We start from the raw sequence: 22,585 nt of genomic DNA, 5'->3' as shown, positions 1-22,585 counted from the left end.
TTTATATATATGTATATATTATATAGTAAAAACAGATCATTTATTATAAATAGGAAAAGGGGCATTACCCAACTCAATATTCCTGTTGATTCTCAAACAATCTCAAAAAGAAATAAGAAGCAGGTTTTAGGGTTAATAAAATCTTAATCAAATGAGATTCAAATGCAGAGGTAACAGACAAAGTATTCTTTTTTGACTAAATTTAAACAGTTGGGGTTATTTTTAGAGCACTATTTCATTCATGTTTTGAAATGAATTTGCCTTTATAATAGGAAATCTGTATTTTGTCATAACAGTAGAAGAATATCTTTGACTTATTCCCAAATGTCCATTTTTATTTTGTGGATGTATTAGACAGTTCAGACACATCTCATAAATCAAAAAAATGTATATAACTTCTTATTACATACTTGTAGAATCATCCTAAATAACTTCTTAGAATTATGACTTCTGGTATTTCCTGTCTTAAAAATACAAATTACATTTGTAAACTTCAAAGTGAGACACTATTAGAGTAGTCTGTATGGCTTTACTCTGGAATAAGAAGGGTAATATTTTTCATACTTATTCAATAAAAATGCATTCATGTTCACAATGTGCTGTATGTTGGGGACACAGATCACATATAAAATCCTTGTCCTTGTGGTGGTCAGTCTAATGCTAGCAAGTGTCTGATAAGCAAGCCAATTGGCAATCATATACTATTAAGTAATAGGATATGAATGGAGGAGACAAAGTACCAATGAGGAAAATCTAGTCACAGTTTTCCTGGAGGACATGAGGCATCTGTTAACTCCTAAAGGATGAGTGTAAGCTCTTCAAGCAAATCCTGGAGGGGATGTATTACTGGAAATGAAGAACAGCATATGGGGGAAACTGTCAAGGAGTGGCGCGGACTTGGTTCATTTAGGAAACTACAGATGTGTTACTATGGTTCCACGATGGAGCATATTTTAAAGGAATGGTGAAAGCTGAGAACTAACGAGGATCGGAACCAGAGTGGCCATGATGAGAGAATTTAGACTTCATCTTAATGATGGAGAAAAATTGGACAATAGTGTGCAGGAGAGTGAGCGTATTTAATTTCTGGAAATAACACTGGTAACAGTGGTAATGGTAAGAAGGACATATTAAAATAGGGTAAAACTGGACTTGGGAGACTGAAGTTTCTGCAGTAATTGAGGTGGTAAATGATGAAGGCTTACACTGAAGCAGCTTCCAAGAGTATGGTCAAGGGAATGATGAGAGATGAAGGTAGAATCATTGTGATGAGACACTTGGCTTTTTCTGCCTATTATGGGAGAAAAATTTTGACTGGAAATTTAGCTGGATTGACCTGCCCTTTGTTTTTCTAAAGGAATTCAAGTTTTTTGCAAATCTGAAAGTGAGAATGGCAAGTTCTATACTGTGGAATAAATTTTCCCACTAGATAATTAAATTGTGTGTTACAAAACTATAATTAGAAAAATGATTTAAATTCCTTATGACAATGGTATTGGTAACAGTAACTTGCTCCAGGGACAGAAATAGAATTTTATATAAAATTTTTTTTTTCTTCTCTGACATTATTTCAAAAATTTAGTTATCTTCTCAGGGATATTATAATAATTTAAAGGTAATTCTCAAACTCTTTCTGAAACTATTCAAATCTCAGACTTGATGCTTAAATTGTATTTTAAAAATAGATTTTAACCATGATTGCAATGTGTATTTTGTACCTACGCATGGCTTCTCTCTTTTGTACATAAACTCATGCACAAAAATTTTGCACATGAGTTTGTGTGTAGGAAATTTGAGTATACTGGGGATTTTATTAGATGATTTTGAATTACGGTGAGAAGGAAAAAAAAATAAGAAAAAAAGTCCTTTAGCATAAATGTGACTTCAGAAATTCTTCCATCACTTTTTAAATTAGGCCTAGCTGTCTGCTTCTAATTGTGATCAGTTTTATGCTTATGCCTATCTAATTCATTCCAGAATTTGGAATTTGTGGAACTCAGTCTTATTTATTATTTTCTCATATTGTAACATAAATCCTGACATTTATAAATTTGGTTTTCTCATATAGATATCAGTACATCATTTGACAACAATGTCACTCTTCAGTTCAGTTGCTCAGTTGTGTCTGACTCTTTGTGACCCCATGAACTGCAGCACGCCAGGCTTCCCTGTCCATCACCAACTCCTGGAGCTTTCTCAAACTCATGTCCATCGAGTTGGTGATGCCATCCAACCATCTTATTCTCTGTCTCCCCTTCTCCTCCTGCCTTTAATCCTTCCCAGCATCGGGGTCTTTTCCAGTGAGTCAGTTCTTCACATCAGGGGGCCAAAGTAATGGAGTTTCAGCTTCAGCATCAGTCCTTCCGGTGAATATTCAGGACTGATATCCTTTAAGGATGGACTGGTTGGATCTCCTTGGATCTCCTTGCAGTCCAAGAACTCTCAAGATTCTTCTCCAACACCGCAGTTCAAAAGCATGAATTCTTTAGCACTCAGCTTTCTATATGATCCAACGCTCACATCCATACATGACTACTGGAAAAACCATAGCTTTGACTATACAGACCTTTGCTGCAAAGTAATGTCACTGTCAGTCTCATTTAAGTGAAGTTCTCTTATTAAAGTTGCATTTCTTGTCAACCATCAAGAGCGTGGTGAGTGGAATGCATAGATCTCTAGGAGTGTGTGTGAGTGTGCTTATTCGCTCAGTTATGTCCGACTGTTTGTGACCCTATGGACTGTAGCCTTCCAGGTTTCTCTGTCCACCGGGATTCTCCAGACAAGAATACTGGATTGGGTTGCAATGTCCTTCTTCAGGACTAAGAGACTTGCTCCAAATATCCTACAGTTCCTTATAATCCATGTATTGGAGAACTGTTATTTGCCCTTTCTGGGACTTCATTTCTACATCTTTTAGTGGATATAACCTTATCTGTTTTGCATGATTATTAGAAAAATGAAGTAAAATATTTTGTATGAAGTTCATATTATGCTAACAGTGTAACGTAGGTGCTTAATTATCTTTTCTTTTGTGTTCCCTATGATCAGGACTTCTGCTACTAAACTTGTCCTCTAAGAATAGGATGGTAGTTCTCAGCTGGGGAGGTACTACTTCCTAAGGCAAGTTTGGGTATCTGTGGGTGTGTTGTGGTTGGTTATAAGGTTTGGAGACCACTGTTGGCTTTAGTGGGCTTCCCAGATGGCACTGTTGGTAAAGAGTCCACAAGCCAGTGCAAGAGACATGAGAGTTGTGGGTTCAATCCCTGGACTGGAAAGATCCCAGAGGAGGGTATGGCAACCCACTCCAGTACTCCTGTCTGCAGAATCCCATGGACAGAGGAAGCTAGCAGGCTACAGTGTACAGGGTTGCAAAGTGTTGGACACGATTGAAATGACTTTGTATGCATGCATTGGCCTCAGTAGTTAGGCAACAAATATATCTGAATACCTGCAAAGGAGTATTTTGCAAGACCTACTTATAAAGACTATCACCCAATTCTAGTCTACACACAAACATGCATGCAAACAAAGCCATGGCGTGGTTTTAAACTGAATTTTTCAAGCATATCTTCGTGCATACTTAAGTACATAGTGCATAGTTTTCACTTCTTAGGATAAAACTGTCTGACGACTTCTCCACTACTTTGAAAAGTAGCATGAATGACTATTCTGCCCTGTAGGTTACATAAACACACATCTGTATTGATCTGCTTTTATAGCTTTAATATTCAGTTTGGTTTGTATATAGATCTATCTACTTCATTATTTATTCTTAGGAAGTTGTGCCAGGATCATTAGTATATTGGAAAATTACTTTTAAATCAATTCCATGACCTAAAAGTCATATAAGGAATAATTTACAATAAAAATACCTTTGTAAGTCATTATGTATGGATTGTATTTCGGGATTTTGAGTGGGTGATAATGGTAGATTATTACTAATTTGGTGTGATGCCTTGAGATCCGTTGGCCCAGACCATTTTCTTTAGTCTATCTGGTCTTTAGCGGTGAACCGGGTCCAGGGGCTTCTCGTGAATACTCATAAGCTGTGTGTCAGTGATAAGCTGGTGAATATTGCCTGCTCTTGCCAGTTGGTTTCTATTATACTCTTGAGCTCAAGAAGAGTGACCCGCCAGGCTACTCCTCTGATTGCTGCCGACCTAGTGGTACTGACCCCAACATCTGTGAATCTGAACAACCTACTGAATAAAGTCTTATAAAAGAATTACGTTTCAAGCCCTCAAGCTGTCTCATTACTCCACTCTTGCCTTTTATCTACCTGCATTTCTGTTGTGGCTTCCTCTGAAAGTAGGAATTTAATCTGTTCACTTTTACACAACTGCCCTGTAAGTTAAAATAACTTATATTAAGCCATTTCAAGTCTCCTTAATTTCCTATGAGAATAAGTATGACTTTTTCAATTTTGATGAGTAATATGAGACACAGCTTACAGCCAGTAAATTCTAGAGCAATACTCCTACCTCCTTTGATTTATATTTTAGCTTTTTAATAATACACTCTAGCAACCTGTGTGACATTTTCATAACTGTCTACATGCTTGGGGTTAAAGATGAAGCTTGAAAGCTACATAATGCCTTTGAAAAAAAGAATGTATATATTTTGATTCTTGATTTTAGGTTTGTTTTCCAAAAAATATTATTCTTTTCAGCAGGCTTTGAATGATAATTCTTTCTCCTCCAAACAATAAGAATGTTCATGTAAATAAAATTATTGTGTTTGTTACAGGATGCTTCTCAGTAACCCAGAGCATAAATGAATTATTAGGGGGATTTTGCAGCAATTTTACCAACTCAGTTTCTGAGTAGAATTATTTTCACATGACCTTTCTGTTGAGGTGAGTGTATATATATTTTAAACTTCAAAGAATGTATCTTCTGTTTGCAGATGGTGATCACCGACTATGTTCACCTACTATGCTTTGCGAAAACTGTCAGTTCTGCAGAGTATATTAAAAAAATGCTTTCCATATTCCCTAGGTTCTTTGTGAAGTGGTGTTGTTTCAATTAAGCTCCCCTGTATTCTAATTCTAATTCCTACATTGCAGGATTGTGAATTCCTAGAGGGAAAGAACCAGGTTTTATTTCTGTAACATAGTTTGGAAACATCAGAGCAAGCTTTTTTGGCCAACTCAATGCTTTGCACAATTAATTCCTAACCATAGTTCTGATTTTCCATGTCTGTCCTTCCAGAAGTAAGCCGATAGAACAGTATTAACTAATTGTCTATTGCTGTACTTGAAACAGGGCTTCCCAGGCGACTCAGTAGTAAAGAATCCACCCATCAGTGCAGGCGCCGCAGGAGACTTGAGTTCGATCCCTGGGTTGGGAAGATCCCCTGGAGGAGGAAATGGCAAGCCACTCAAGTATTCTTGCTGGGATAGTCCCATGCGTAGAGGAACCTGGAGAGCTCGACATAGCTGAGAGACTGAGGATGCACACACTTGGATCAATGGGAGATAGCAAATGAGACTCAGTCTATCATGTTCAAGAGCTTGAATCATGTATACAGAGAAATATTAAGAGTAGGATATAAATGTCTAGGATAGAGTGTATATAACGTAAGAGCTATAGAAACTTAAACACAACAAAGGAAATGTCACTACAAATCGAAAAATTCTCTGGGAAAGGTGAAGAATATTCAATTCCCTTAAATTGCTATTTGAGTCTACTTTCACTTTGCATCCATATTTTTTGTGGATATAGGGGATAATCTGCATATAGTTTTGACTTTTTCTTGTCTATTTTATAGCTCATGGATGTATTTAGCATCACAACAGCTCTCCAGGGGCATCTTTTATGTCAAGGGGAAAGTGCTATAAACGGTGTGATTGTGATCACTGATTGGCAGTAAAGAATCTGAAATTACTGTTTTATACTGCTGAGAAGTGTCACCTGTTAACTTGGGTCTGATGTTGATATTCTTGGGATGTTTCCTCGTACAAGGCAGGTTTTTCCAGCTTGTTCTATACTCTTTTGGTACTACTCACATGACAGAGTTTCCAGGAATCTGAAAAGAGGACCTGGGGCAGGGGCTTCAGGTATAAATCAGAGAGTGTGGTTCTGGATAAGAATTTTATATGCATCTAAAACTCTTTCCCCTTTCTTAAAAGCTTAGGGTGTGTGTGTGTGTGTGTGTGTGTGTGTGTGTGTGTGTGTGTGTTGTGTGATTAGTTTAAATAGAATGAATGGATAGCTTTTCTCAGTCTAGTTAGGATTTGTGGAATTTTCCCTGAACCCCTGTGAATTAGAAAATTAGTTCATATATTTGTCTTATGAATTAAGCCTCAGAAGCTCAACATCTTCTCCCTTCTAAACCCTTCAATAACAGTTGCCCTTTGCACTGTTGTTCAGTCACTAAGTTGGGGCTGAGTCTCTGTGACCCATGGACTGCAGCATATCAGGCATTCGTGTCCTTCACTATCTCCTGGAGTTTGCTCAAACTCATGTCCATTGAGTCAGTGATGTCATCCAATTGTCTCATCCTCTGTTGTCCCCTTCTCCTCCTGCCCTGTCTTTCCCAGCATCAGGGTCCTTTCCAAGATATGAAGAGTTGGATCTTCATATCAGGTGGCCAAAATATCAGAGCTTCAGCATCAGTCCTTCCAGTGAATGTTCAGGGTTGAGTTTCTTTAGGATTGGCTGGTTTGATTTCCTTGCTGTCCAAGGGGCTCTCAAAAGTCTTCTGTGTTTTTAGAATAATTGCCCCAATCAAAAAGCACTTTGGGCAGTATCTTTTTGTGTAATCATTTTATGCTGACTGAAAAGCAATTGTTTCCTCTCAAATTGAAAGATTTTATTAAAATCTCAGCTATCAAAATAATGCTCCCATATCCCCTTGAGTAATAGTTTACATGCTGTTTCTACATGTAATTCTAAACACAAGTTGGATCTTCTCATCCTGGTATGAGTTAACTTTGTTCCCTGACTGAGGATGAGAAAGAGCCAGGCAGAACAGCCCTCAAATCCTAGGGCCATCTTTTCAGTTTTTTGTCCTGGGTGAGTTGGTAAAGTGTGCTGAGCCTCAGTTTCCCCATCTGAGAAAAGCTGGCAATAATAACTCCCTTGAAGAGTTGCTCATGTTGAGAAGTGGTGAAATGTAAAGAACCTCAAGTACTTCCATTCCTGTTCAAACTCACTAAGAGTAGCTCTTAGGATCAAACCAGGAAAACATAATAAATGGTTTCATGACTCTGGGATCCCCAAAAATCAACATCATGATAATTGAGGATACAATCACCCCTCTGTATCTGGGAGGGTTCACTCCAAGGCACCCGCAGACCACAAAATCCATGAATGCTAAAATCTGTTACATAAAATGGCACAGTCGAGTGGGCCCTCCCTCTCTGCGGGTTCCACATCCACAGATATCGAGGGCAGACTGTAATTAAAAGAAGTTTACAGGGATTGGGGAAAAGGTAAGAGGTTAAACATCTGGAAGAGCAGGAATGATGTTTTCTTTAGCAACTATGAGAAATGCTCATGTATTTGATACTGAGTATGCTGGGACATGGAACAACTGACTGGTTCCAAATTGGGAAAGGAGTACGTCAAGGCTATATATTGTCATCCTTCTTATTTAACTACTGTGTAGAGTACCATCATGTGAAATGCCGGGCTGGAAGAAGCACAAGCTGGAATCAAGATTGCCAGGAGAAGTATCAATAACCTCAGATATGCAGATGACACCACGCTTATGGCAGAAAGCAAAGAAGAGCTAAAGAACCTCTTGATGAAAGTGAAAGAGAAGAGTGAAAATGTTGGCTTAAAACTCAACATTCGAAAAATGAAGATCATGGCATCTGGTCCCATGACTGTGGCAAATAGATGGGGAAACAAAGGAAACAGTGAGAGACTTTATTTGGGGGGCTTCAAAATCACTGCAGATGATGACTGCAGCCATGAAATTAAAATACAGTTGCTCCTTGGAAGAAAAGCTATGACCAAACTAGACAGCATATTAAAAAGCAGAGACATTATTTTGCCCACAAAGTTCATCTAGTCAAAGCTATGGTTTTTTCAGTAGTCATGTACAGATGTAAGAGTTGGACTATAAAGAAAGCTGAGCACCGAAGAACTGATGCTTTTGAACTGTGGTTTGGAGAAGACTCTTGAGAGTCCCTTGGACAGCAAGGAAATCCAACCAGTCCATCCTAAAGGAAATCAATACTGAATATTCATTGGAAGGACTGATGCTGAATCTGAAGCTCCAATACTTTAGCCACCTGATGCAAAGGACTGACTCATTTGAAAATACCCTAATGCTGGGAAAGACTGAGGTCAGGAGGAGAAAGGGACGACAGAAGACGAGATGGTTGGATGGCATCATCATCTCCATGGATATGAGTTTGAACAAGCTCTGGGAGTTGGTGATGGGCAGGGAATCTGGTGTGCTGCACTACATGGGGTCACAAAGAGTTGGACATGACTGAGCGACTGAACTGAGCTGATACTGGGAGCTTGGTTATTGTCTTTCTGTATTCCTTAAAGAGTAAGAAGAAGAGGCCATATGTTATGATCCCTGACATAAACTGATCATTGACAGATGCAAGAGATTAAAGAACTATATCTGGATTCTTCATTTTCCTGGGTTCCCGTGTCATGGTTTACCTTACGGAATTCTTTTCAAGAGCTGGGAACCCTATTGATGATCGTTAGAATTTTAGAGTAGGAACAGTTTTCTTGAGTTAAAGAGTAACATGAAAGATTGGATGTTCAGTTTTTCAATACGAGTTATAAATACCCATGGAATTTTGTTTTCTAATAGTGAGAGACTCAGTTCCTAGGCAGGTTGGTAGGGAGTCTAGGGGTCCCCAAGGAGAGAGGGGTCTGGAATTCTCAAGGAGGAAGAGAGGACAAACTTTTTTTATTTCTCCACATTCCTTAGGATTATATAACAATAATGTATCCTGCCTAAGGACAGTCTTTGGATTCAACCTTCTGTTACCTTAAAATGTAAATTATGGGAGTAGACCTGGTCTTTACAAGGATGTATCCTGCCTGAGGACAGTGTTATCTTAAAATGTAAATTATGGGAGTAGGTCTGATGAGGTCTTTACAACCTCCAGACATTCTTTGGATTATATAACTTCATTGTTAACACTAGCAAACGGGTACTCTTTCTGCCCCCTTCTGATGCCTATGTCAGAAGCTTTCTCTATCTCCTTTATACTTTAATAAAACTTTATTACACAAAAGCTCTGAGCGATCAAGCCTCGTCTCTGGCCCCAGATTGAATTCTTCTCCTCTGGGGGCCAAGAATCCCGGTGTCTTCGCGTGATTCAACAACAACCTTTCAATAGGGTACCATGCAGCTCTTTCCTTCCTTAATAGCTAATAAGATATCCCTGGCTGTACATCCCTTTTTCAGATTCCAGGGAAATTTCCCATTCTCTTTCCTATATTTCAAAATCCATTTCTTGCCCAAGACATCTAAAATAATCTCTTTACTGAATTTAGACTTCTATCAGAGCAGGAGATAGTAGGAGCTTATGCCCCATGCCTTTTAAAATTTGAGGCCGTTTTGAAATAGGCCTGGCTATCTGCTTAGAACATTGATGTTCTAGTGTGTAAAGATGTATAAGTGTGTGTGTGTGTGCACGTGAGTGATGGGTTTGGAGAGAACAGAAGAATTATGGATGGAATAGACTCAAATTAATACCTCAAATGGTTGTGCTATAACTGGATTGAATAGCTTTTAATTTTTTTAAATTCAGTTTTCCCAATCTTGTTGAGTTCCAAGTGAAACACTGAGGTGGATTAAAAATTGTATTAGAATGATTTCATGATTCATTTTACTGTCATTAATGCAGATACCAATGGACCCTGTGGTCCCTCTTTGTCAGAGATTAGTTTTTAGTGAAAGAGGCCTGGTACCATTTAGACTTTTATTATAAAGAGGGGAAATAAGTCTAGCCTCTAGAATCCTTAAGCAAAGGAAGGACCCACCATTAGCAAAAATCGTGTGTGATATTTTGAAGGCATTAAACAGCAGGTATAAAGAACCTTACTTACGATAACAATCATATGTTATCCAATAAAAGCACTCAGAGACAGCAGGTTATACCCATACAGGTGGTATGGGTTCTGCACTTTAGCTAAAAGTTTAGGTTTCTATGATTTCATAAGCCAAACCAAAGGGAACAGTATCAATAGGTGGGCCTCTTAGAGTTTAGACTACTCAGTGGCTACTGTATTCCTTACTTACCAGAGTCCTCTTGTATTCCCTTTTCATATTTATTTTAAAACATACTGTGATTTTTGTTCATGGGGATTCAACTACCTGATTTCCAAAGAGCAGCATATAGACTGTGAATATAAAGCATGACTGCAGAGTGGAATAAGCATGGCTTAAATCATGAAAGAAGCTGATTTGGTCCCAGTAGGATTATTCATTTGGACTGACAGTTGAGAGTGTTGTAAATAGAATGTTTCTAACTGAGGGAAAATAAGGTTGAGCTGATTGGAATAAACGTTTGGCCACCAAGGTACATGAAAATTGACAGGGTATATTCTTTGCCATATCCTTGGTTTATTTCAGAAATCACAGGCTATATGTTTCTAACCTACCACCTTAGATCAGGTAAAGTTTCTTATCCAATGTCTTGAATATTATCAATGTCTTAGAGAACAACATCATAGTTAAAAGCAAGGGTACTAGCAAAGCCACATGGATACAGCTGTGTTGTGTGATCAGTTGGCTGCAGAAAGCTGAAAAAGCTATTCAGAATGTTACCATTTCCAGACATTGTGTTCTTTGGTCATTAATTTAACTCAACTCAGCTTCCACATGGCCTACAAGCAGTACAGACCAATCATTCCAGATGCTCAGACTTGCATGCAGGCTGAAAGTACTATGACATCCAGAACTGATTTCTTAAGAATGTTTGCCTCTGTGGGGTCCTCAGTCACCAGTTCAGGAAAAGCAGGTCATTCTAAAGTCAGTCTTCTCTCTTTTCTGGTTCTGTGGAATGACCAGAAGTCAAAAGATGGGACCTTGGTAAGTAGTAAATTAAGCACCCACATTAATGTCTAACAGAGCCTAAAAACTAGACTATTACCAAGCCTGTATTTGAGCTCTCATTCTCTTGCCTCCAAATCTGTGGTTTTTTTGTTCCTGTTTGCTAACGCGCTCTTACTGTGAAATGGCACACACATCAGAAACCCAAACAAAAATGAGTAGCTCAGTAGTCCCAGAATAAAGCCAGGATATGATAGTCACCCGAGTCAAGAAAGTATGATTTAATACTCTAGAAGGCTATCTTCTCATGGTCCCCTTTGCAATTCTTCTTTGTCTTTCCCCTCCAAAAATAACCATTACATGTCATTAACTGTGACTGCTTTCTTCTTTTGCTTATTATTTAACCATCTAAAAACATATCCCTAGATACTAAAACTTGGTATTGCTTGTTTTTGAACTTGGCTGGAATGGAACCACTTTATACGTGTGGTATTGTCGTTGACTCACTTTGTTCATTTCGTTTGTGAAATTAATCCATATTTCACTAGATACATCTCATTTTTATTGATCCAGCATTCCACCATGTTTCTCTCTCACAACTAAGTATCGTTTATTAACAGACCTCTAAATAATCATCTCCAACTTGGAGCCCATATGAGAGCTCTCCATAGAAACAGAGCCAATAGAATGTGTTTATGTGTTTACAGTCATGTGTGTACACATACACATATGCACATATACATGCATGTGCACTTGTATATATGTGTGTATGTATGTGTATAAGATTTTAAGGACTTAGCCCCTGTGACTGTTTCATAAGTCCAAAGTCTTCAGGGCAGACCAGGGAGGACTTGACCTTGCAGACTTGAGTCTGAATGTAGTCTGGAGGTAGAACTGCTTCCTTTTTGAGGATGTCACTATTTTCTCTTAAGACCTCCATTGGCTAGATGAGGATTACCCATGTTATGGAGGGTAATCTGCTTTACTAGGTCTGTTGATTTAAATGTTAGTCACATCCGAAATACTGTCACAATAACGTCTAGACTGGTGTTTGACCAAGGATTATATACTAACCAAACTGACATGCAGAATTAACTATCACAGGACTATAGGGAAAATGCTGGTATGTGTATTATTGCATGTGTTTTGATGAACATAGTTTCCTGTTTTTCATGAAAAATACGTAGGAATAGAACTTTCTCAAAGTTTAATCTCAGTTTCCATTTAGCACTTCATAAGAGATCTTAGTATTCTGTATTCTCTTAACTGCCTACATTCCTTGGCTATTTTTATATTAGCTGTTGTCTCTGATTTGTTTTTAAGTGTTTTGGATACAAGTTCTATATCAGTCTTTGTGTTGCAAGTAAATTTTCTACCACACTTTTGCACTCTAAGGTTCTTAATGGTACTTTTTGATGAATAAAACTTAATTTCAACATAGTCAAAGGTATCTATCTGTTCTTCAGTGCATAATGTCTTTTTTTGTGCTGAATGAGAATTCATGATGTTGGTTATTATACAGATAACATATCATGAAGCATATTGTATATTAAATATTACATGTATACTTGACATCTTCTAGGAAATATAATTTTTTTACTTTTACATTTAAGTTTGCATCTACTTTCAAATGACCTTTCTTTTTTGTATTATGTAAAATACATCAATTTTCATCTTTTCCTATATGGATATCCATTTATTCCAGAACCACTGTTCTGGAATGTTGAAGCTAGATGTTGAAACAGAAACTCCAATACTTTGGCCACCTGATGCGAAGAGCTAACTCATTGGAAAAGACCCTGATGCTGGGAAAGATTGAGGCAGGAGGTGAAGGGGACGACAGAGGATAAGGTGGTTGGATTGCATCACTGACTCAATGGACATGAGTTCGGGTTGACTTCAGGAATTGGTGATGGACAGGGAGGACTGGCGTGCTGTGGTTCATGGGGTCGCAAAGAGTCAGACACAACTGAGTGACTGAACTGAATTGAACCAGAACCATTATTATGCCATGTTATTCTTAAAGCAAATATCCATATATGCATTATTAGTCTGCATTGAATTTTCATACCATTGGTCTATTTCTCTGGCCTTGCACCAATGTCATGCTGTTACTATGCTTTGTAATACATCCATAGTTGATTTTTGTTTAAAATGTAAGATAAGAATTTCATTTTTTCCATGTGGCTAACCATCTCTGCTGTAAGTAGTTGTTGAATGGTCTAAAACTTCTCCAGTAATCTGAAATAACAGTTTTGTAATTCAAGTGAGATATATAATATGAATCTATTTGTATATTCCATATTCTACTTCATTGGTCAGTGTTTTTATTGTCCAGAGTGTGAAAATTACTGCAGTTTAATAAGAATATAGATTTGATGTCTAATACAACAAGACTCTGTATACTAATTCAATAGTGTTTGTTCTTAGGTTTTTTATGACCGGATACATTTTCATATAAGTTTTTGTGTAGCCCCTAAAAAGAAAATCTTGTTAAAATTTTGTTTATAATAACATTGACTGTGTAGGTAACTTGGAGAGGCTTGACATCTTTCCAGTATTGTTTTATACTAATTAACATGGTATACTACGTATTTGTTTAGGTTTCTTTTACGTTCCTTCAGTGTTGGAGTATATTATTGTCTTTATCCAGTCATGTATTTTCAAAATGAATTTCTCCACCAGTACCATATATTTCTTAGATGTATTCCTAAGCATCTTGTAAAACCTTGTTTCTTTTGTTTCACCTTTGTGGCAGTGCTGATGTTATTTCTTTTTTTCTGATTTTGGGTATTAATGTGATATCATTATTTTGTTAATCTCTTTCTTAATTTGTAGTTTTTGGGGGAATCTTTACCATCTACAGTAGTGTTTTTTCCTTTCTGAAAGAAAGTGAGAGTCGCTCAGTCGTGTCCAACTCTTTGTGACCCCATGGACTATACAGTCATGGCCAGAATACTGGAGTGGGTAGCTGTCCCCTTCTCCAGGGGATCTTCCCAACCCAGGGATCAAACCCAGGTCTCCTCCATTGCAGGTGGATTCTTTACCAGCTGAGCCACAAAGGAAGCCCTATAACATTCCATTTATAGTTATTATAAAATATTGGCTATACCCATATATTGACTACATATTGTAAAGTATATTATCGTGAAAGGAAAGGAAAGTCACTCAGTCGTGTCCAACTCTTTGTGACTCCATGGACTGTAGCCTACCAAGCTCTTCCCTCCATGGGATTCTCCAGGCAAGAGTACTGGAGTGGGTTGCCATTTCCTTCTCCAGGGGATCTTCCCCACCCAGGGATTGAACCCAGGTCTCCTGCATTCCAGGCAGATGCTTTAACCTCTGAGCCACCAGGGAAGCCCAAATTGTAGCTTATTATTTTAAACATAATAGTTTATGCCTCTTAATGCCTTATCTCATCTTGCCCCTATCCACTTTCCTCTCCACAGGTAACCACTAATTTGTTCTCTATATCTGTTCGTCTGTTTCTGTTTTGTTATATTCACTAGTTTTATTTGTTTAGAGTTTTTATATTCACTAGTTTTATCCATTTAGATTCCACACATAAATGATATTTCAAATGTTGAATTTTAGATACCTTTTTGTAAATACCATAAAACTGATTTTTTCCCATCCACTCTGACATTTACTATCTTATATTGGCCAGTCTTGTAGATTTATATTTATTGATATTAGGCTTTCAAATTTAGTTGGTTTTTCTTTTATGTGCTATATTTCTACTCTTCAAAGGCCAAATAAAGAGAGAAAATAAACTTAGGTTACACATCAACACTTTCATATGTATGTATGTGGCTCAGTGGTAAAGAATCTGCCTGCCAATGCAGGAGACGCGGGTTCGATCCCTGATTCGAGAAGATCCCCTTGAGGAGAAATGACAACCCGTTCCAGTATTCTTGCCTCGGAAATCCTGTGGAAAGATTTAGCTGAGCAGGCTACAGTCCATGGGTCACAAAGAGCTGGGCGTGACTGATCTCACATGCATGTCTTGTCATCTTACCCGCTAAGTGGAAGTTGCTAAAGAATGGACAGAAGACTGTAGTCACCTTCCTAGTACTTGACCCTCTCTTCCACTGCGCCCTTTAGTGCTGGAGTTTGCATATGTTTATCATTAACACATATTCATTAACTTTAAATATACTTGAACATTTAATCTTACTTCTTGTAGCCTCCTTCCTTCCAGGACTAACTAGATTTTTGTTCTTTTTCTTGCTTCACTCATTGAAATCAGCATAGTTTTAGTTCTCTCAGTCACATTGCTGCTAACAGTCACCCGAACCATCTATCTACAGTTGTCACACTCTCTTCCTGCTGAGGTTGGGCCTTTGCTTATCTCGCAATGCTTTTGTTTATCTCCTGAGGACTTGGGTTTTGCTTTGGATCTTTTAGTTCCTTCCTTCCTCATCTATTCTTCTTCTGTTTCTTTACTTTCAAAACTATTTCTGTTTTAAAAATAAGTATATCCTTTACATAGAAATCATGAAAGATATTTTGAAAACTTGAAATAAAAGTAATCATCTCAAGATTTCAAATTATTGATTGGGCAAGGTGAATTATTGGCTAAAGGTTTTTGGATCTATCACAGATAGATAGATTGATCCATAGGCTTCCCAACTGGCTCTAGAACCTGCCTACCAATGCAGGTAGATATAAGAGATGCAAGTTTGATCCATGGTCAGGAATTTTCCCTGGGAAAGGACATGGCAACCCACTCCAGTATTCTTGCCTGGAGAATCCCAAGGACAGAGGAAACTAGTGGGCTGCAGTTAGTGGGGTGTTTGCTGCTGCTGCTAAGTCACTTCAGTCGTGTCTGACTCTGTGTGACCCCATAAACAGCAGCTCACAAGGCTCCCCCGTCCCTGGGATTCTCCAGGCAAGAACACTGGAGTGAGTTGCCATTTCCTTCTCCAACGCATGAATGTGAGAAGTGAAAGTGAAGTCACTCAGGCGTGTCCGACTCTTAGCAACCCCATGGACTGAAGCCTACCAGGCTCCTCCGTCCATGGGATTTTCCAGGCAAGAGTACTGGAGTGGGGTGCCATTGCCTTCTCCGAGTGGGGTGTATACATACATACATATGTATATATTTATATATAAAGTTTTTCATAGGCCAGGAGCCATCTAAATAAATGTAAGACCTATTCTAACAGTTATACCCTATGGAAATGTCTGCTTCCAAGTTAGCATCAGCATTTGAGGGTTGGTTAGTGAGAACTAGGGATATAGACAAGCAAATTAACAAATAATGGATGAACAAAATATTATTTATACCTTGAAATTCATTTGGGATGTTTGCACATTTATCTCTGTAAATCATGAAGCTTTGAGACCTTTGCCCTCTGTTTCAGAGTTGGGCTCCACCACCTCACATATTTTTAAGTTCAAAAGATAACTCATCTAGAATGATGCTGATTTTAGTTATAAAATAGATGAACTCAATACATTACAATTTATTGATCAGAGAATAAAATCGTACTGAATGCCTAGAGCACTTACTGTGTGCTAGGTACTGTTCTAAGTATAATGTGTATAGCAATGTATTTAAACTTCGTTACCACATCAAAAGATGTATGAGTGTGTGTGTTAGCTCCAACTCTTTGCGACCCCATGGACTGTAGCCTGCCTGGCTCCTCTGTACATGGAATTCTCCAGGCAAGGATATTGGAGTGGGTTGCCATTTCCTTCTCTAGGGGATCTTCCTGACCCATGGATCAAACCCAGATCTCCTGCATTGCATGTGGATTCTTTACTGTGAAGGAAGTTAGCTTTCTTGAGGTTACACAACTAGTTATTCTATTTGAATCTATCTAATTTGGCTCCAGAAGCTAGTATCTTAAATGTTACATACTATTCCTTCAGAGTAAGTAGTAGTGGAGGTCCCAGAGAATCAATTAAACTTTTGTTGTCCTGTCCGAAGAGCGTTTCTGATGCTCTCTAAAGAACAGACCGATTAGCAAATATTCACCATGAAGTGCCATGTACACTGCATGTACTTTAGATGACATTGTAATGCTTAGCTGTTCAATTAGTGTGTTCTTTTCCTGTATGTACCACTTGTGGTTATTTAGAGTAGGATTTGGCCTTAATTTTTTTTTTAAACAAAAGATTCTCACTAAAGTGTGTTTACTGATTGCCAACCTTTTTTTTTTTTTTTTTCTTATAGAATTAGAGGTGAATCTTGGAGGAGGCAATGGTACCCCACTCCAGTACTCCTGCCTGGAAAATCCCATGGACGGAGGAGCCTGGTAGGCTGCAGTCCATGGAGTCACTAAGAGTCGGACAGGACTGAGTGACTTGACTTTCACTTTTCACTTTCATGCATTGCAGAAGGAAATGGCAACCCACTCCAGTGTTCTTGCCTGGAGAATCCCAGGGACGGGGGAGCCTGGTGGGCTGCCGTCTATAGCGTCACACAGAGTCGGACACGACTGATTTGACTTAGCAGCAGCAGCAGAGGTGAATCTTGTCTCAGTTCCATGGAGGTAAATGCATCATGACTTTGTCTACTCCACTATGTGTAGTTCAACCATAGGCAGTTTTACAGTGTTTTTGGCTTTGATATCATCATATCCAAACACATTTTGAGATGTGCAATGTAACAGAAATGTAACACCTAATTCGTAATGAGTATACTGTATGGAATAGGATATTGATTCGGGGCAGACTACAAAGGGATAGCTACGTGAATTCAAGTTCGAGCTCTCTTTTGGGTATATGGCCTTAAACAATGTATATGCACATTTTCTGTGCCTTTGTTTTCCCATAGATAACATGTGACAGTACTAGTTTTAAATACATCTTAGTTGTTATGTGTGCTTAGTCGCTCAGTTGTGTCCGACTCTTTGTGACCCCATGGACTGTAGCCTGCCAGGCTCCTCTGTCCATGGGGATTTTTCAGGCAGGAATACTGGAGTGGATTGCCATGCCCTCCTCCAGGAGATCTTCCCAACCTAGGGATTGAACCAAGGTTTCCCACATTGCATGGAGAGTTTTTACTGTCTGAGCCACCAGAGAAGCCCAAGAATACTGGTGTGGGTAGCCTATCCCTTCTCCAGGGGATCTTCCCAACCCAGGAATTAAATAAATTAACATGTATAAAAGTAATGCTGTCTTTTATAGAATTGAAGTGACATATAAGTGATAACTTGTATTATTAATAATCCACCATTTTCTTGAGTTAGAACAACTAAGCTCTCACTGAAATTTATGTAGAGACATGTGTAAACTAATAATTACTACAAAAAAGTCACTGTGCTATAGAACATATAATACAGAAACTCGAATGAGGGCAGAGAGGCGAATGAAGTCAGGGAGGCAAATGAGAGTTCAAAGATGTGACATTCAAAATAAGAATGATGGATGGGTGGATGGCAATATATCCAAGTGGAAGGAATGGAATTAGCAAAGATCCTAGGCACAAAGAAGTGTGGCCTCTTTAGAGAATGAATAGAAGCCCAGTGTGGGTTGAAATTAAGAAAGAAGCAGAAATAGTAAAAATAGTTCCTGAGAGTTAATCTGGATTGTGCAGGGTCCTGTGGATTATGTTATAAATGTGGTCATTCTTCCCATGGCATGATATGTCCATGAAGCTGGTAGGTAACTCAATTCACCATGGATTTTCAGTCCCGCAGTTTCTTTTACTATTCCCCAGCCATGTTTGGCCAAATCCCACAAAACAAACCGCCACATTTTCCCTTCATGGGTTTAGGTTTCTTCCTTTTGCTTGTTCTTCCTATTACAGACTAAATTGTGCCACCGACCCCCCTCCCCATTTTTTTTTTTTATTGAAGCCTTCCCAGTGCCTTAGAATGTGATTGTATCTAAAGATAGGACTTGAGATAGTTGGTATCATTTTAACTTAATCATTAAAGCCCACCTTAATTATTATCTGGGGCTTCCAGGTAGCTCAAACAGTAAAGACTCTGCCTTCAATGCAGGACACCTGGGTTTGGGCCCTGGGTTGGGAAGATTCCCTGGAGAAGGAAATGGCAACTGACTCCTGTATTCTTGTCTGGAGAATTCCATGGACAGAGCAGCCTGGTGGGCTATAGTCCATGGAGTTGAAGAGTTGGTCACGATTGAGCAACTAACACTAACTAATGATGATCTGACTATTATCATAGGATATCAGGACATACAACGAAACAAGAGGGATACAAGTGCACAGAGGGGATGCACGTGAGGAGACGGTGAGAAGACAGCCACTGGAAAACCAAGGAGAGAAGCTTCAAGAGGAACCAGACCTGTCCACACTTGATCTGGGACTTCTAGCCTCCAGAAGCATGAGAAAGCAAATCTCTGTTAAATCACGCAGTCTGTTATATTTTGATATGGCAGCCCTAGCCAATCAATACTTTCCCCTCTCCTTTCTTGTTCTTTTAAAATTAAATCTACAGTCTTACCACTGGGGAATATCATGACAAAGCATTTGATATTGGGAGTTGATGAGTTGTTATTTAAAGGACCCTCTAATGTGCCATTCCCTGGAAGTTGTTGATTACAGTTAAATTCACTTAGGGGAACATTGAACGTGGGATCATGTTTGTGGCCTTCATTCTAGAAAGCTCTCCTAAGGGAGCTGTGAGACTTAAGCCCTGACTAAGGGCCTCCTTGGTGGCTCAGATGGTAAAGAATCTGCCTGCAATGCAGGAAACCCGGGTTTGATCCCTGGGTTGGGAAGATCCCCTGGAGAAGGGAATGGCTACCCACTCCAGTATTCTTGCCTGGGGAATTCCATACACAGAGGAGCCTGATGGACTATAGTGCATGGGGCTGCAAGAAGGCATACACATCTGAGAGACTAACACAGGAAGAGTTGTACCACCCAGAGCCCTGCAGTGGGGCCCTGGGATGGTCTAATAATTGCTAACATGACTCCTTCAATAATTAATGATTCAGTTGTTTTAAATGCCTTAATACATAAAAGCTCACATGTGGTGTCAGATCTCCAAATTATAACACAAAATAGATGTTTTGCAGTAACTTATATGGAATGAATTCCATCCTAGAGTTCTTGTAGAAATTAGAAGTCATTTAAAGACTGAGCTCTGATGGTTATGTGTCACTAGACTCCCTCTGTGGAACCATTTCCTTGTAAATTTTTGTAATCCATTTGTATTCTGTACACGTGTGGTCTCTTGACGGCTTTGGTGGTTCTTAATTGCACTTCTCATAGGCAATCCCAATGGTAGGTTCCTTTCAACTAAACTAGTAGGGATGTGCCATCAAGCACAAAAACAAAAACAAACAAACAGAAAAAAAAACTGGTTGATTTAATTATTAATGGTAAATGTCCTTCTAGCTTCTTCCAAGAAAGCGAAAGCACATCACTTGACTAATAAACCTTTTCAGTAATGAAATATAATTTTACTTGGTCAAGTTATTCTCCTAAAGTTTTAGTTCTTATTTATGGAGTCTTAATCTCAGGTGCCCGGGATTGGCTTTATCACCCTCTTCAGTTTCTGGAGTTCTACTATTGATCTCCCAAAGAACTTGCGTCTTTTAAGTGATTTTGTTTTAATTATTCTCCATATTTGTCACTTGTGTCCCTCTTGACTTTTTGGAAATGTTCCAAAGTAATTTTTAAAAAAAATCTATTTCCCAGATTTATTGAGATGTAATTGACATACAATTGTATAATTTTAATATATACAATGTAAAGATTTTATATATGTATATATTGCAAAATGATTACCACAATAAAGTAGTTAACACATCCATTACCTCACATAATTACAATGTCTTGTGTGTATGATCAGGGTTTAATTTATTCTCTTGGCAACTCTCAAATATGCATCACAGTATTATTAACTGTGCTTGCCATGTTGTACATTATAGCCCCAGACCGTACTCATTTAATAACTGGAAGTTTATATCCTTTAACAGCCTTCACCAATTCTCTTCCAACCTCCCATCCTTGGAAACTACCAGTTTATTCTGATTTTTTTTTTTTTTTCTTTCTCCTAACTCATGTATACTTCTTTTGCTTTTGTATAGTTGCTATGTCCTTCGGACTTCCCAGGTGGCGCTCGTGGTAAGGAACCTACCTGCCAAAGCAGGAGATGGGGGAGAGGGGGGTTCAGTCCCTGGTTGTGAAGATCCCCTGGAGGAGGGCACAGCAACCCACTCCAGTATTCTAGCCTGGAGAATCCCATGGACAGAAGAGCCTGGCGAGCTATAGTCCATAGGGTTGCAAAGAGTTGGACATGACTGAAGTGACTCAGCATGCATGCATGCACTATGTGCTGTATTTTTTTCAAAAAAGTCCTAACTTTCTTAGGACAGTTTCCTTTTTTAAAAATAGATAAAAATATTTATAAGCCCTCATTTGAAAACAAACAGAACAATCCTTAATTAGCTTACTTCCAATTAATCAAGTAATGCTACATATGTATGAATGGGTAGGTAATTTAACGTCAGTAGCTCAGAAATGCACTCTGTATGGAACACTAGGTCTGCAGAGCCCACTGCAGAATTCGTTATGAAAGGGAAACATTTCTGATTAAGAGTGAAAATATGATTGAAAAAGACAAAGGATGGCACAGGCCAATCAAAAGAACTAAAATGTCCTCCCTTTTTTAGCAGCTGAATGAATTTGGCCATGCCCATCGTTCTAGTGCACAGTATACAAGGTAAGCATTAACTAATATTCAGCCTGTGACTTCACAGAAGATACTAAATAGCAACAGGGCAGCAAAGGAACCTGAGAATAGGGATCAGTGTCTGCAGAAAAAGGGGCCTTGGGTATTAGGCTAATAGAAATTAACCTTGGCTATTTCTACTATTCAGAAGATGAAAGGAAATGGAAAGCTAATCACTGAAGTAATATACCTCAAATCTTTTCCACCTGCCTAGAAAAAGAAAGCAATGGTCAATGATACAAGTGAGGTGACTTGCTTTTGTTAATTAAAATCGTGCTGTGTATTTTCATCAACTCTGTTCACTAATGAGATGAACATTATATTATGTATTTTTTTCTGTCACTTAGAGATATTAATTTTATGGTAAGACTATTACCCTGATTTCAAATATTCCAAGAAAAGCTGGAGAGAGAGTGATGAGAAAGAGACCAATTCCAAGAAATCTTTCATTACAGAGGTTATCTGCAGAAATTAGTATCCAAATGCTTGATTTTCTCATAGACAATTTGGTGAACTTGTTGGGGTCCAGTGTGTTTCACTGGAGTAGGAGAGAGCAAACTGCAGTGCGTGGGTTAAACATGGCCTGCTGCCTATTTTCGTAAATTAAGTTTTATTGGAGTACAGCAACATTCATTTGTTTACATACGATCTACAACTGCTTTTGTGATATAATTGCAGGGGCTGAGTAGTTGTGAAAGAGACCATTTGGCTCTCAGAGCCTAAAATATTATCTGGCTGTTTACAGTTTGACAACCTTTTCACTGGATAATGGCAAACAGGTCAAGTTTCAGAGGTGAGTATAAACCGATGTGAAGATAATTGGATGGAGATGAAATTGGAAGGAGGTTACACTGAGCTTTTAGCACCATACTGGGAGGGAGTATTTAAAAACCAGAACAAATAAAAGTAGACTGACAATTATCTTGTCAGGAGGATGAAAAGAAAAATCA

At 38.5% G+C, this 22,585-nt stretch overlaps 1 long non-coding RNA gene across 4 annotated transcripts in view; it reads left to right on the top strand.

The window, feature by feature from the left end:
- Nucleotides 1–20,715, top strand: part of LOC147363897 (uncharacterized) — a 54,434-nt gene extending 33,719 nt beyond the window's left edge. The window contains exons 2-3 of one of the 4 annotated variants that reach the window (XR_015133890.1): nucleotides 17,159–17,477; nucleotides 19,119–20,715. This is a non-coding gene — a long non-coding RNA (uncharacterized LOC147363897). Of the gene's footprint in view, nucleotides 1–4,746; nucleotides 4,856–12,682; nucleotides 15,460–17,158; nucleotides 17,478–19,118 lie in introns of those variants that run through there. The other 3 variants (XR_015133891.1, XR_015133892.1, XR_015133893.1) reach the window with 3 other exon arrangements.
- Nucleotides 20,716–22,585: the final 1,870 nt, after the last annotated feature.

The sequence above is a fragment of the Bos grunniens genome, chromosome 10 (genome assembly GCF_055505025.1).
Source record: "Bos grunniens cultivar Pamir isolate PY7600 chromosome 10, Bosgru_T2T1.0, whole genome shotgun sequence".
Lineage (NCBI taxonomy): Eukaryota > Metazoa > Chordata > Mammalia > Artiodactyla > Bovidae > Bos > Bos grunniens.
The sequence above is the reverse complement of the archived record's forward strand: the minus strand, read 5'-3'. Positions and strand labels throughout refer to the sequence as shown.